General features: G+C 41.4%; 1 protein-coding gene across 3 annotated transcripts in view; it reads left to right on the top strand.

Moving 5' to 3' along the window:
* Positions 1-15,865, top strand: part of LOC133553595 (netrin receptor UNC5C-like) — a 581,431-nt gene that overhangs the window by 307,990 nt on the left and 257,576 nt on the right. The gene's annotated exons all lie outside the window — the stretch shown is intronic.

Below are 15,865 nucleotides of genomic sequence, written 5' to 3'. Positions count from 1 at the left end.
TTTTACCTTCCCCTCCCCAGCATCTTTCAGCATTCATTATCGTCTTGCGCACCTGCTCGTCATTTATTATTCTCCCATCGGTCGCTCATTTACGAACCGTCAGTTCCCAGACGGGCGCCATCGGGGGAGGAGAACATTTCCTCTAATGAAGGACCTGTGGATTCTACCCCAGGACGATTGCGTAGACTTCTACTTGACTTCACGGACCTCGCTGAACGAGTTTTGCCATTCCACTCGGATTGAAATGAGCATCAAGCCAGGCTAAAAAAAAGATACATGGATTTCCTTTTTAAATGTTGTTTGATGGCGGAGGCGCCGATTTATTTTTAATGCATCTGGTGCAAAGCAATCACGATGTCATGTTAATAAAAAATGGATTAGCTGCACGTCGCCTACCGCTCGGGGGACACTTAAGCTCTCCGGTACAGTACGGCCTGATCACTACAAATACGTTTGACTTAGACTTGGATTTTATTATATTTGCTGCGTTTAGACCAACACCTCGTGCACCTTCACACACACTTATTTTTGAGAGAAACACTCATTTCAATAATGTAAATAGTATATGTCCCTAGAGTGTGTTTATGTGCACCAGACTTATTATACCCCTCTACTTTTCAAAATCCTCGGGAGCTCGGAATCCGTAAGTCTGATCGTGTTGTTTTTCTTTAACAACTAGACGAGCCGGGCATAAAATGACAACAAGTCAGGCTTCACTACACGTCTTATAAAGCCTGGGGTATTGTCAACTATCCCATTACTTTTGTCAGTTACAGACGTGGCAGCTGTAAGTTTGATTGTTTTGTTTTCCTTCATCAAATAGACGAGCTTAGCATATTAGGACAATTTTGTAAAAAATTATGAAAAACACAAGTCAGGCTTTACTACACGTCTTTAAAAGCCTGGAGCATTGTCAACTATGTGTCAGTCAGCCACAGACGTGGCAGCTGTAAGTTTGATCATTTTGTTTTCCTTTATCCAATAGACGAGCCTAGCATATTAGGACAACTTTGTGAAAAAAAAAAAATAATAAAAAACACAAATCAGGCTTCACTACACGTCATTTAAAGCCTGGAGTATTGTCAACTATGTGTCAGTCAGCCACAGCCGTGGCAGCTGTAAGTTTGGTCATTTTTTTGTTCCTTAAACAAATAGGCGAGCCTAGCATATTAGGACAACTTTGTAAAATAATATAAAAAACACAAGTCAGGCTTCACTACACGTCTTTAAAAGCCTGGAGCATTGTCAACTATTTATTTGTCAGTCAGCTACAGACGTGGCAGCTGCAAATTCGATTATTTAGTTGTTTTTTTAACAAAACGACGAGCCTAGCTTATTAGCACTACTTTGTAAAAAAAATTAAAAACACAAGCCAGGCTTCACTACACGTCTTATAAAGCCTAGAGTACTGTCAATTATTCATTACTTTTGTCGGCTACAGACGTGGCAGCTGTAAGTTTGATTGTTTGGTTGTCCTTCATCAAATAGATGAGCCTAGCATATTAGGACAACTTTGTGAAAAAAATAAAATAATAAAAAACACAAGTCAGGCTTCACTACACATCTTTTAAAGCCTGGAGTATTGTCAACTATGTGTCAGTCAGCCACAGACGTGGCAGCTGTAAGTTTGGTCATTTTTTTGTTCCTTAAACAAATAGACCAGCCTAGCATATTAGGACAACTTTGTAAAAAATGATGAAAATCACAAGTCAGGCTTCACTACACGTCTTTAAAAGCCTAGAGCATTGTCAAATATGTGTCAGTCAGCTACAGCCGTGGCAGCTGTAAGTTTGATCATTTTGTTTTCCTTTATCAAATAGACGAGCCTAGCATATTAGAACAACTTTGTAAAAAATTATGAAAAACACAAGTCAGGCTTCACTACACGTCTTTTAAAGCTTTTAGCATTGTCAACTATTTATTTGTCAGTCAGCTACAGACGTGGCAGCTGTAAGTTTGATCATTTGGTTTTCTTACATAAAATAGACAAGCCGAGCATCTTAGGACAACTTTGTAAAAAATTATGTAAAACACTAGTCAGGCTTCACTACACGTCTTTCAAAACCTGGAGCACTGTCAACTATGTATTTGTCTGTCAGCTACAGACGTGGTAGCTGCAAATTCGATTATTTTCTGTTTTGTTTTCAACAAATGGACGAGCCTGGCATACCAGCACGGCTTTGCAAAAACTTATGAAAAACACAAGTCAGGCTTCACTACACATCTTATAAAGACTGGAGCACTATCAACTATCTATTTGTCAGTTTGTTATAGACGTGGCAGCTGTAAGTTTTATATATTTTTTGTCTTAAAACAAATAGACAAGCCTTGCATTTTAGGACATTTTTGTAAAAAATGATGAAAAACACCAGTCAGGCTTCACTACACTTCTTTTAAAGCCTCGATCACTGTCAACTGTCTTTCTTTCAGTCAGCTACAGACGTGGCAGCTGCAAATTTGATTTGATTTTTTTTTGTTTGTTTTCAACAAATGGACGAGCCTGGCATATCAGCACAACTTTGCAAAAAATAATGAAAAACACAAGTCGGGCTTCACTACACGTCTTATAAAGCCTGGAGCACTGTCAACTATATTTGTTAGTCGGCTACAGACATGGAAACTGTATCTTATGTTTGACTGCCATCTACTGGTCACACTTATCATTACACCATGTACCAAATAAAATTGCTTCGAGGTCGGCAAGCAACACCAAAATTATTCCGGACATTATGCACACCAGGTTATATAATGGGATTCCGTTACATTATGAACACCGTATGGTTTACAAACCCCGTTTCCATATGAGTTGGGAAATTGTGTTGGATCAGGCGTGTCTAAAGTGCGGCCCGAGGGCCATTTGTGGCCCCCAGCTAATTTGTTAATGGCCCCCGGCCCATTCTAAAAAATACTATAGTAAAAATTTAAAACATAAAAGAGTGTAATAAAAGAGTAAACAGTGACATGTAACAAGAAAAAGTTGCAGTGTTTACACTAATAACACAAATCTGCCAAGCAGACTGTTGTTGACCTGCTGAAGGCTCCAATTACTTCACTGGAACAATTTCACTTTCAAATATTTTGGGGGGATAATATTGCATATTTTGTGCGAAACAAAGTTTTCTTCCACAAAAAGGGCATCAAACAAACAAAAATGTATGAAAAAAAAAATCTTATAATCAAGAGATCTACAGACTTAAGCGTTAAAAGTAAAACAAAATATAAATATACATTTGGCTTATTTTCAAAACTTATTCTTTTTTTATTGTTATGATTTATTGACCTATTTAGGGTTCCAATTACTTCACGTCAAATATTCCACTTTGAAATGTTTTGGGGGACAATGTAGCATAGTGTTTGCCATATAAATAAGGGTTTTGACATAAAGGCCCTAAACATAAAAAACATAATTTAAAAAAAATGTTATGACGACAGACAGACCTGATGTTGATCTCGAGATTTAAGCGTTAAATGAAAAAAATAATAATTTATGACTTATTTCTTACATTTTTATGACTGAGACCCTTCCGGAGACCAGGGACCAAACTTGAGGAAAGCCATAAAAGTAAAAAAACAACAACATACTTTAATTTTCCAGTCTGCGGCCCACAGTGGAAAAAGTTTGGATACCCCTGTGTTAGATGTAAAGGTCCAATTGCATCCCGGGAGAACAGTCCTCGCAGTAAGTTGCGAAAACCCCCTCGTCGTAACACGACGTACAATGCTGCAGGTCAGGAGGCATCGCGCCGTAAGTTGCATAAATTGCTATCATATTGTGAAGAGCGGGCAGCACGGTGGTACAGGGGTTTGTCCATGTGCGTCATAATACAAAGGTCCCGATTAGTCCTGAGTAGGGATGTCCCGATCCAGGTTTTTGCACTTCCGATCCGATACTGATACTGGCCGATACTGGCCTATCCGAGCATGTATTAAAGTTTAAAGTTATTTAGCCTACTTAGTTGTCAGATTCATGCTGAAAAGGATTTTAGTACTCTTGATAACATCTAAGCAGCTGAATTAGGTGAGTTTGAATACTACACAATAGTTGGTATTCAAGGATAAACACAAAATATCAAAAATTATACATGACAAACAGAAATGGCATCATTAAACAGTAAAAAAAAGTGAACAGTATAAAGTGCAAATAATGCTGTAAACATTATTAAAAAAAAGCAAAACACACAAACAACCTGAGTGGGATAAGATGTCTATAAGTCAGCATCAATACTTACTCTTGAACAAGTGTAAACTTAAAAAAAAAATCTACACACTCCCTTCAATTTTTTGCCCCAGTCAGGGGGGGGGCAAACAATTGAAGTCCAAGCATAATGGGGAGATTATTTGTAACAAAGACGAGCACTGGAAGATCCTCAGGTGTCAGCCTGCTCCTGTGTTCATCTATGATGAGTGCTAAAAAGCCTCTCACTCGCAAGAGTCATTAAAATGTCTTCCAACTTTACCACCACGCTTGACTTTATTGTGGCATGTTTTGCACTCCATCTCTTCATCTTTTTCGTTTTGTAGGATAAAATAATCCCACACAGCTGACATTTTAACCGTAACTTTTAATTCACATGGACCGGAGTTTTTTTAAAAACTGGATCTGGATCGGCATTTCCCCATGCCTTGCCGATACGCATTTTTTGGCAAATATCGGCGGCCGATCCGATCCAAATATCGGATCGGGACAACCCTAGCGTTGGACTCCGCCAAGGCTGTCCTTTGTCACCGATTCTGTTCATAACTTTTATGGACAGAATTTCTAGGCGCAGTCAACGCGTTGAGGGGTTCCGGTTTGGTGACCGCAGGATTAGGTCTCTGCTTTTTGCAGATGATGTGGTCCTGATGGCTTCATCTGACCGGGATCTTCAGCTCTCACTGGATCGGTTTGCAGCCGAGTGTGAAGCGACCGGAATGAGAATCAGCAACTCCAAGTCCGAGTCCATGGTTCTCGCCCGGAAAAGTGTGGAGGGCCATCTCCGGGTTGGGGAGGAGACCCTGCCCCAAGTGGAGGAGTTCAAGTACCTAGGAGTCTTGTTCACGAGTGAGGGAAGAGTGGATCGTGAGATTGACAGGCGGATCGGTGCGGCGTCTTCAGTAATGCGGACGTTGTACCGATCCGTTGTGGTGAAGAAGGAGCTGAGCCGGAAGGCAAAGCTCTCAATTTACCGGTCGATCTACGTTCCCATCCTCACCTATGGTCATGAGCTTTGGGTCATAACCGAAAGGATAAGATCACGGGTACAAGCGGCCAAAATGAGTTTCCTCCGCCGTGTGGCGAGGGTCTCCCTTAGAGATAGGGTGAGAAGCTCTTCCATCCGGAGGGAACTCAAAGTGAAGCTGCTGCTCCTCCACATCGAGAGGAGCCAGATGAGGTGGTTCGGGCATCTGGTCAGGATGCCACCCGAACGCCTCCCGAGGGAGGTGTTTAGGGCACGTCCAACCGGTAGGAGGCCACGGGGAAGATCCAGGACACGTTGGGAAGACTATGTCTCCCGGTTGGCCTGGGAACGCCTCGGGATCCCCCGGGAAGAGCTAGACGAAGGGGCTGGGGAGAGGGAAGTCTGGGTTTCCCTGCTTAGGCTGTTGCCCCCGCGACCCGACCTCGGATAAGCGGAAGAAGATGGACAACCCTAGTCCTGAGTTCCGCCCGAATGCAGCTGAGACAGGCTTCGGCGCCCTCCGCCACACCGAAATGAACAAGTGGTAGAAAAATGGATGGATGGATTGTGAAGAGCTTGTTGTGCGTAACCTCCGTACATCTCCATTAGCTTCCAAGTGGACTAACGACATATTGTGTCCTCTCATACTTACTTTGTCTCCATTAGTCACGGTGTGAACTATTAGCTAGGACTTGCATCTCCTCATGGACACACACACACACACACACACACACACACACACACACACACACACACACAGTGGAGTATTGGCTGAGGTGATTTGTGACCTCCTTTCCTCCTTTGCTGCCATCGCACTTATTGATTTCTTCTCATCTTTACCTTCTTCTCTCCCTCTCTTTCTCCTTCCTCCCTTCCTGCTAATGTTTCTCTTCCTGCCATCACTCGCCTCTTTACCTTTTACATCTCCCCCCCCCCACCCCCCCACCCCAACATCCCCGCTCCCTCTTATCTCTTACCATCACTGCAATTTACGTTATTAACAACCATCAGGATTTACGGGCCCTTCCATTAGCGTGGGGGAGAGAGATGTTGTTTCATGCAGTGACAGATGCATTCCGCCGCGTGGTGGAATGTCTTGGTTCACCGCGTCTTTTGGAGACACTGGAGGACACACAGATAACAACACACACACACACACGCACACACTCCTACTGTTTATATTAGGTGAGTGTTTTTCAACCACTAGTGTGCCGTGGGAGATTATCTAGTTTCACTTATTTGCCTTAAATATATATTTTTTGCAAACCAGTAATTATAGTCTGCAAATGATTTATTGTTGTCATACTTGCCAACCTTGAGACCTCCGATTTCGGGAGGTGGGGTGTGGGGGGCGTGGTCTGTGGTGGGGCGAGGTGCGTAATTGGGGGCGTGGTTAAGAGGGGAGGAGTATATTTACAGCTATCTATCCATTCATTTCTACCGCTTATTCCCTTTGGGGTCGTGGGGGGCGCTGGTGCCTATCTCAGCTACAATCGGGCGGAAGGTGGTGTACACCCTAGACAAGTCGCCCACTCATCGCAGTATGTGTAGAAATCTTTATAATTGAATCACTTGTTTATTTTTCAACAAGTTTTTAGTTTTTTTTCCAAATAGTTCAAGAAAGACCACTACAAATGAGCATTATTTTGCACTGTTATACAATTTAATACATCAGAAACTGATGACATAGTGCTGTATTTTACTTATTTACCTTTTTTTTTCCACCAAAAATGCTTTGCTCTGATTAGGGGGTACTTGAATAAAAAAAATGCTCACAGGGGGTACATCTCTGAAAAAAGGTTGAGAACCACTGCTCTAAAAGCCGTAGTTGTTATTGTCACATATGCATGCACAGTAGATGGCAGTATTGTCCTGTTTAAGGGTGTCACAACATTGCTGTTTACGGCAGACAAACTGCTTTAAGGTACCGCGCTGGGAGGACGTTAATGAAACTGCCTCACAATAAACCCACATAAGAAACCAAGAACTCGCCCTTGATCATTCTATAGTTATAACGTCATTGGGTAGGCACTCTGTTTATATTGTGGGAAAGCGGACGAGGCTGTCGACACGTCACTTGGGTCCACGCCCCCTCCAGCTCCACCTGAATTTTGGGAGATTTTTGGGAGAAAATTTGTCCCGGGAAGTTTTCGGGAGAGGCGCTGAATTTAAGGAGTCTCCCGGAAAATCCAGGAGGGTTGGCAAGTATGGTTGTTGTTGAGTGCTCGGCAGAGTAACCGTGTAATACTCTTCCATATCAGTAGGTGGCAGCCGGTTGCTAATTGCTCTGTAGATGTCGGAAACTGCAGGAGGCAGCGTGTACACTGAAAAAAAATAAAAAAAATACAAAAATACAAAAACGAGAAGTATTTTATTTGAACGAAGCAAATTGATCTGCCAATAGAACAAGAAAATTCGGCTTGTCAAGACTTTCCAAAACAAGTAAAATCTGCTAACCTCAAAGAACCCCAAAATACCTTAAAATAAGTATATTCTCACTAATAACAAGTGCACTTTTCTTGGTAGAAAAAAAAAGAGACCTTTTTACAAGGGGTGTAACGGTACACAAAAATTTCCGTTCGGTACATATCTCGGTTTAGAGGTCACGGTTCGGTTCTTTTTCGGTACAGTAAGAAAACAACAAAATATACATTTTTTGGGTTATTTATTTACCAAATTTGTAAACAATGGCTTTATCCTTTTAACATTGTGAACACCATAATAATTCTGCCCACGTTAATCAACATTAAACTGCCTCAAGTTGTTGTTTTGATTAAATAAAATGACAAAACTTTTCTTCTACATATAAAAAAGTGCAACATTAAAAAGTTTCAGGTCAACTCATCATGCTTAATGTATTACAGCATTTGGGAAGCCTGTAGTTGATTTTTATTATGTAAATGTAAAATTTTTGTCAACATGTTATAACAAGGACCCTGCCATTCAAAACTAAGATGCTACATTACTAATGATTAATGTAACTATAGCTGAAAAATAGTACAATAGCAAAAGGAGAGACAATTCATCCTTGAACACCATGGAGTTCAAGTGAAATAACAGACAGACAGGGCTTAGCTGCCCCTAACACACACACACACACACACACACACACACACACACACACACACAGCAAAATGACCTAACGTTACGCTAAAAGCTAATTAGCCTTCACCTCAAGCCAGGACTGCAAGCGAGCTGAGCTGCATTTTAAGTTTGTAGAACGTCAACGGGCTCATAGTGATATTAGTATTAGTTGACTGGGAGGTGTTTATTATCATTTGGGGAGAGTACGCTGCCGTATGCTCACCTTCTAAACACATATTTGCTCGACGCTGAAGCATTTACTACATGCGCTCTGAATACGCACTGCTGATTGGCTGTTATCGCCTCGTATGTAACCAATCAGATGGTTGTGTGGGTGGGACAATGCAGAAGAAGCAAAGCAGCTTGTTTAGACTTTAGCTTTGAAACTCGTTCGATACACCCCCGTACCGAACCGAAACCCCCATACCGAAACGGTTCAATACAAATACACGTACCGTTACACCCCTACTTTTTACTCAATATGTTGAAAAATGGTACTTGAACTCCTCCACTTGGGGCAGGGTCTCCTCCCCAACCCGGAGATGGCATTCCACACTTTTCCGGGCGAGAACCGGTCGCTTCACACTCGGCTGCGAACCGATCCAGCAAGAGTTGAAGATCCCGGTCAGATGAAGCCATCAGGACCACATCATCTGCAAAAAGCAGAGACCTAATCCTGCGGTTACCAAACCGGAACCCCTCAACGCCTTGACTGCGCCTAGAAATTCTGTCCATAAATGTTATAAACAGAATCGGTGGCAAAGGACAGCCTTGGCGGAGTCCAACCCTCACTGGAAATGTGTTCGATTTACTGCCGGCAATGCGGACGAAGCTCTGGCACTGATCGTACAGGGAACGGACCGCCACAATAAGACAGTCCGATACCCCATACTCTCTGAGCACTCCCCACAGGACTTCCCGAGGGACAGAGTCGAATGCCTTCTCCAAGTCCACAAAGCACATGTAGACTGGTTGGGAAAACTCCCATGCACCCTCAAGAACCCTGCCGAGAGTATAGAGCTGGTCCACAGTTCCACGACCAGGTCGAAAACCACACTGTTCCTCCTGAATCCGAGGTTCGACTATCCGGTGTAGCCTCCTCTCCAGTACACCTGAATAAACCTTACCGGGAAGGCTGAGGAGTGTGATCCCACGATAGTTGGAACACACCCTCCGGTCCCCCTTCTTAAAGAGAGGAACCACCACCCCGGTCTGCCAATCCAGAGGTACCGCCCCTGATGTCCACGCGATGCTGCAAAGTCTTGTCAACCAAGACAGCCCCACAGCATCCAGAGCCTTAAGGAACTCCGAGCGGGTCTCGTCCACCCCTGGGGCCTTGCCACCGAGGAGCTTTTTAACTACCTCAACGACCTCAGCCGCAGAAATAGGAGAGTCCACCACACATTCCTCAGGCACTGCTTCCTCATAGGAAGACGTGTTGGTGGGATTGAGGAGGTCTTCGAAGTATTCCCTCCACCTATCCACAACATCCGCAGTTGAAGTCAGCAGAACATCATCCGCACCATACACGGTGTTGATAGTGCACTGCTTCCCCTTCCTGAGGCGGCGGACGGTGGTCCAGAATCGCTTCGAAGCCGCCCGGAAGTCGTTTTCCATGGCTTCCCCGAACTCCTCCCATGTCCGAGTTTTTGCCTCCGCGACCGCTGAAGCTGCACACCGCTTGGCCTGTCGGTACCTGTCCACTGCCTCCGGAGTCCTATGAGCCAAAAGGACCCGATAGGACTCCTTCTTCAGCTTGACTGCATCCCTCACCGCTGGTGTCCACCAAGGGGTTTTATGATTGCCACCCCGACAGTGAGTTAGGGAAGAGTGGATCGTGAGATCGACAGGCGGATCGGTGCGGCGTCTTCAGTAATGCGGACGTTGTACCGATCCGTTGTGGTTAAGAAGGAGCTGAGCCGGAAGGCAAAGCTCTCAATTTACCGGTCGATCTACGTTCCCATCCTCACCCATGGTCATGAGCTTTGGGTCATGACCGAAAGGATAAGATCACGGGTACAAGCGGCCAAAATGAGTTTCCTCCGCCGTGTGGCGGGGCTCTCCCTTAGAGATAGGGTGAGAAGCTCTGCCATCCGGGAGGAACTCAAAGTAAAGCCGCTGCTCCTTCACATCGAGAGGAGCCAGATGAGGTGGTTCGGGCATCTGGTCAGGATGCCACCCGACCGCCTTCCTAGGGAGGTGTTTAGGGCACGTCCAACCGGTAGGAGGCCACGGGGAAGACCCAGGACACGTTGGGAAGACTATGTCTCCCAGCTGGTCTGGGAACGCCTCGGGATCCCCCGGGAAGAGCTAGACGAAGTGGCTGGGGAGAGGGAAGTCTGGGTTTCCCTGCTTAGGCTGTTGCCCCTGCGACCCGACCTCAGATAAGCGGAAGATGATGGATGGATGTTGAAAAATATTCTTAAATGAAGTAAATGCTAGTGCCATTATCTTGACATAATGATAATTAAATTTCTTGAAACCAGCAAACTTACACAAAAAAATTATTTATTGTTCTTAATGGAGAGTCAGCAAGGTAACCGCTTGTTACTCTCGGGGTCTACGAGCCACTCGGGCAAATCATATGGTCTAAAAATGCATTTTTCCATCGACAACATGACGTCATCGCGCCAAGTGCCTGCTCTTTCAGTCAATCAGTGCGCATATATTCCCGGCCAAATTGTTTTAAATTTTCATTTTGAAGAATTTATCGGAATATGCATGAAATATTTCTGTTCGAAATTGTTTAAAATGTCATATGTTAAATGTTTCAATATTAACTGTCAGTTTACTGTACTGTGCCAACTGTACAGGGGTACATATTTTCTATTGTTTATTGAAAATAAAACAGCAAAGTCAATTTGGCTGCCATCTGTTTTAATGAAGAGACACAATTGTGTCAACATCATGATTTTTTTTTCCATGCTTTGAAAGGGCAGTTTTATACTTGTGAGTGTTGTCGACACAGCTTTGCAACAGCTTATATTCTAGTTTCAAGCATGTTTTACTCAATGTAAGTCATAAAATCTCATAAACAAGCTGTAATATCTTACTGAGATCATTTAGGACCAAAACCCTTAAAACAAGTAAAACACTCTTACATAAAATCTGCCTAGTGAGACAAATTATCTTATCAGTCAGAAAATAAGCAAATATCACCCTTATTTGAGATATTTAATCTTACTTAGATTTCAGATTTTGCAGAGCAGGTAAAAAGGAGTCTAATGCTTAAACAAAAAATAAACAAAAGGTGAGTGCCGCTAAAAAAAAGGCATTTATTTATAATAATAATAATGATTTTTTTTTTTTGCTTGAAATAAGAAAGTATTAATTTGAAAAAGCAGTTTTATACTCGTGAGTGTTGTTGACACACCTTTGCAACAGTTGATATTCTAGTTTCAAGCATGTTTTACTCAATATAGGTCAGTGGTCCCCAACTTTTTTTTTTTTTTAATTAAATCAACAAAAAAACACAAAATACACTTACAATTAGTGCACCAAACATTTTTTTATGTCATCATACATATATAGATTATCCATCCATTCATCCATCCATTTTTTACTGCTTATTCCCTTTGGGGTCGCGGGGGGAGCCAGTGCCTATCTCAGCTACATTCGGGCGGAAGGAGGCGTACACCCTGGACAAGACCTTTCATTTATATTAATTTCATTTTATTTAGTTCGATTTTGCTTTGTTGTATGTATTTTATTTCATTGTATTTACTTTTTTAAATCTTAGCAGTTGAAGAAGTGTCACCCGCAAACATGTTCTCCTGCCACCTCATCATTAAAGAGAAACACAACAAATGTATCTCTAAACATAGTACTTCATAGCATTTACAAAAATACTACTAGATATGTTGGCGCTGTCCAAGTATCAAAGTCGTGTTGACTTCCTGTTGCACTTTGATCCACAACACGCTCGTAAAATGAAATAAATGTTGTCGTCTTGCGATTGATTGACAGAAGTGTGGGTGACAGTATCTTCTGGTTTTGATTTGATTTGATCTTTAAAAAATCTGCATCTTTTTCCTTAAACTTCTAGAGCTGACAGCGAGTGAGTTCTCTTGATGGGAACCATCTGTCACGCTACATATACACCCGATTCCATCCTTGTCTCCTTACAGCTACAATATCAATGTCCTACATACACGTGTTTTCAAAAAGTTCTCTTGAGACTTTCGGACGGATTTGACAACCTTTCGAAATAAGTTTTTGCAACAATACCATGAATGTGAGGCCATCAAACCTTTTACAGAACATTAGTGTTAGTGGAAACTGTTTGGAGAGAAAAAAAATTAGGAATTAGGTTAACAAAACTAATAAAGGAATTATGTTAACACTAGTGCTGTCCCGATACCATTATTTTATTATTATTTAAAAAAAAAATTATATTTTATATATATATATATATATATATATATATATATATATATATATATATATATATATATATATATATATATATATATATATATATATATATATATATATAAATATATATATCCTTTTTTTTTTTTTTTTTTTTTTTTTTTTTGGTACGAGTACCAAAATACTTTTCGGTACTTTTCGATACTTTTCTAAATAAAAGGGGACGACAAAAAAATTGCATTATTGGCTTTATTTTAACCCAAAAAAATTGTATATATTGAACATGTTTCTTATTGCAATTTAGCCTCCTAATTTAGTCTTCTGACGAATCCAGTAACATATTGTGGCATTTCTCGTTCTATTATTTTGTCAACATTATTAAGGACAAGTGGTAGAAAATGAATTATTTACTGTTAATATCTGCTTACTTTCTTTTTTAACACATTCTATCTACACTTCTCTTAAAAAGTAATCATCACTTATTATTCTGTTGTTTGATACTTTACTGTTGCGATCTGCTGCTCAGATCTACACTATTTATTTTTCCATTTTGTATATTTCTCCGACTCCTTATTTCCAGTTTGCTTTGTCACCATGGTCACTCATCAGTCCACCTGCTAGTCTCGCCCCGCACACCTGCTACTAATTATCACCCTCCTATTTAAGCCAGTCTTCTCTGTTCATTCGGTCTGGGTTCATAGTTTGCTTTCACGCAACTGTACGTCTGGATTTTGATCATTTGCTTTCACGCAAGTATTTCTATTCTCGCTAGCTTCTCACACTAAGCCACTTGTTTTGTCCAGTTTACATACTGATGATTTGTTTTCTCTTTTGTGCAAACGTGCTATTTTAGTTTGTCTATTTTTACTTCCTAGTTTTCATACTAGCGTTTTTGGTTTGCTTTTTATTAGCTCCAGTATTTCTGTTCAGTGCTCTCTTTTTGTTAAATAAATATTTTAAGAGCCTACCTTTGTTGTGTTCATGTCAACGCATCCACGGAGGGACAAACCCGGCATTACCATGCCCACCAGTCCTCACACTTTACATTAGTTTTGGATGATACCCCAAACTTGGGTATCAACCCGATCCCAAGTAGTTGGGTTGAGTTTTTCCTTGCCCTGATGTGGGATTTGATATCATTGTGGCATGTGCAGCCCTTTGAGACACTCGTGATTTTGGGCTGTATAAATAAACATTGTTTAATGGATAGTTACAGGATCATACAATGGCCGTATTCAAAGTCTTCATGTGTCCAGGGACGTATTTCCTGAGTTTATAAACATAATATGACCTTCCTAAAAAACAAAAACGAAAAAAAGATTATTTGATGCTAAAAAATATCGATGTAATCATATTAGTATCGACTCGATACACTCTTGTACTTGGTATCATTACAGCGGATGTTAGGTGTAGATCTACCAATGGCGTTTGTTTACATTGAAGTATGGGGGACCGGTACTTTTCATAGGCGATATAGTACCAAATATGATTCATTTGTATAGCGGTTCTATACTAATACCGGTATACCGTACAACCCTTCTATGTGACGTGTACCCGTCCTGTGATTAGATACTCACCGGCATCCTTAGCGGAGGAATTTGAGAACAAAAACGAGTTAATAGACAGTTACGATAGCCAATCAGATCACAAGTTGTTTGACAGTAGCCTATCTAGGTAACCTGATGTTAATGAGACTGTGATTGGATACTCGCTTGTTATTTCTGCTAATTTGCAACTTAGCAGGAAGCAGGAAGTGTTGACCCACAGAGAAGGAGAATGAAACATTAATTAGGTGGCATTTTGAGAAGAAAAAAAAGGGAATCAGTATTTTTTTAGAGGCGGTATCGTACCATTTATGATTCATCAGTACCGCGGTATTTTACTAGTACCAGTATATATACAATGGTAAATGGGTAATACTTGTATAGTGCTTTACTACCTTCAAGGTACTCAAAGCGCTTTGACACTATTTTAATCAATCAATCAAAGTTTACTTTTATAGCCCTAAATCACGAGTGTCTCAAAGGGCTGCACAAGCCACACCAACACATTCACTCATTCACACACACATCTTCACACACAGATAATAATAATAATAATAATGGATTAGATTTATATTGCGCTTTTCTATTGTTAGATACTCAAAGCGCTCACAGAGAAGTGGGAACCCATCATTCATTCACACCTGGTGGTGGTAAGCTACATCCGTAGCCACAGCTGCCCTGGGGTAGACTGATGGAAGCGAGGCTGCCAGTTTGCGCCTACGGCCCCTCCGACCACCACCAATCATTCATTCATCATTCATTCACCAGTGTGAGCGGCACCGGGGGCAAAGGGTGAAGTGTCCTGCCCAAGGACACAACAGCAGCGATTTGGATGTCAATAGGTGGGAAGCGAACCTGCAACCCTCAGGTTTCTGGCACGGCCGCTCTACCCACTACGCCATGCCGCCCAGATGGCGGGAGTGGCCATGCAAGGTGCTAACCAGGACCCATCAGGAGCAAGGATTAGGTGTCTCGCTCATGGACACAACGGACGTCACTTGGTAGAAGCTGGGGATCAAACCAGCAAACCTACATATATTTGTATATATATACAAATATATATATACATATATACATATATATATATATATATATATATATATATATATATATATATATATATATATATATATATATAATATTTACAATTGATAATTCCTCCATCGCAATAATTTATTCACCACTTGTCAGGCCCTGGACCAATTGTGATAGACAAGGGTTAAGTAGTGGAAATACTGGATGTTGTCATAATCTGTGACCCGGATCATCTTTTGTTATTTTCTGTTAGTTTTGGACTCCCTCAGTTCCTGTTTGTGCACCTCCGGGTTTGTTTTAGTTAGTTTCCATGGGATTAATTGGGTTCACCTGCCTCTGGTTAGTGGTCGGCACACTCACTGGCTGTCAACCACTGATCAGAGAGCTATTTATTCACCTCTCTCGCCACACTCGTCCTGGCTTAATTTTTTTGCTGTACGCGAGCTGCATGATTAAATCATGTCACTAACTGCAAGTCCTGTCTGGAGTGATCCATTTGCATACTGGGGGAACAAACCTCGCAGCAGTTTTTTGATAATTTCTTCAGTTTTCAGTATCATATCTTGCATTAATATTTTGCAAAAATGTTCTTCTTAAATTGTTTTGAAAAGGTGTTGATGAATGTATACTTCGAATGAACACAATCACTCCTTTTTCTTCCTAATTAACGTT

Source organism: Nerophis ophidion, linkage group LG01 (assembly GCF_033978795.1).
Source record: "Nerophis ophidion isolate RoL-2023_Sa linkage group LG01, RoL_Noph_v1.0, whole genome shotgun sequence".
Classification (NCBI taxonomy): domain Eukaryota; kingdom Metazoa; phylum Chordata; class Actinopteri; order Syngnathiformes; family Syngnathidae; genus Nerophis; species Nerophis ophidion.
The sequence above is the reverse complement of the archived record's forward strand: the minus strand, read 5'-3'. Positions and strand labels throughout refer to the sequence as shown.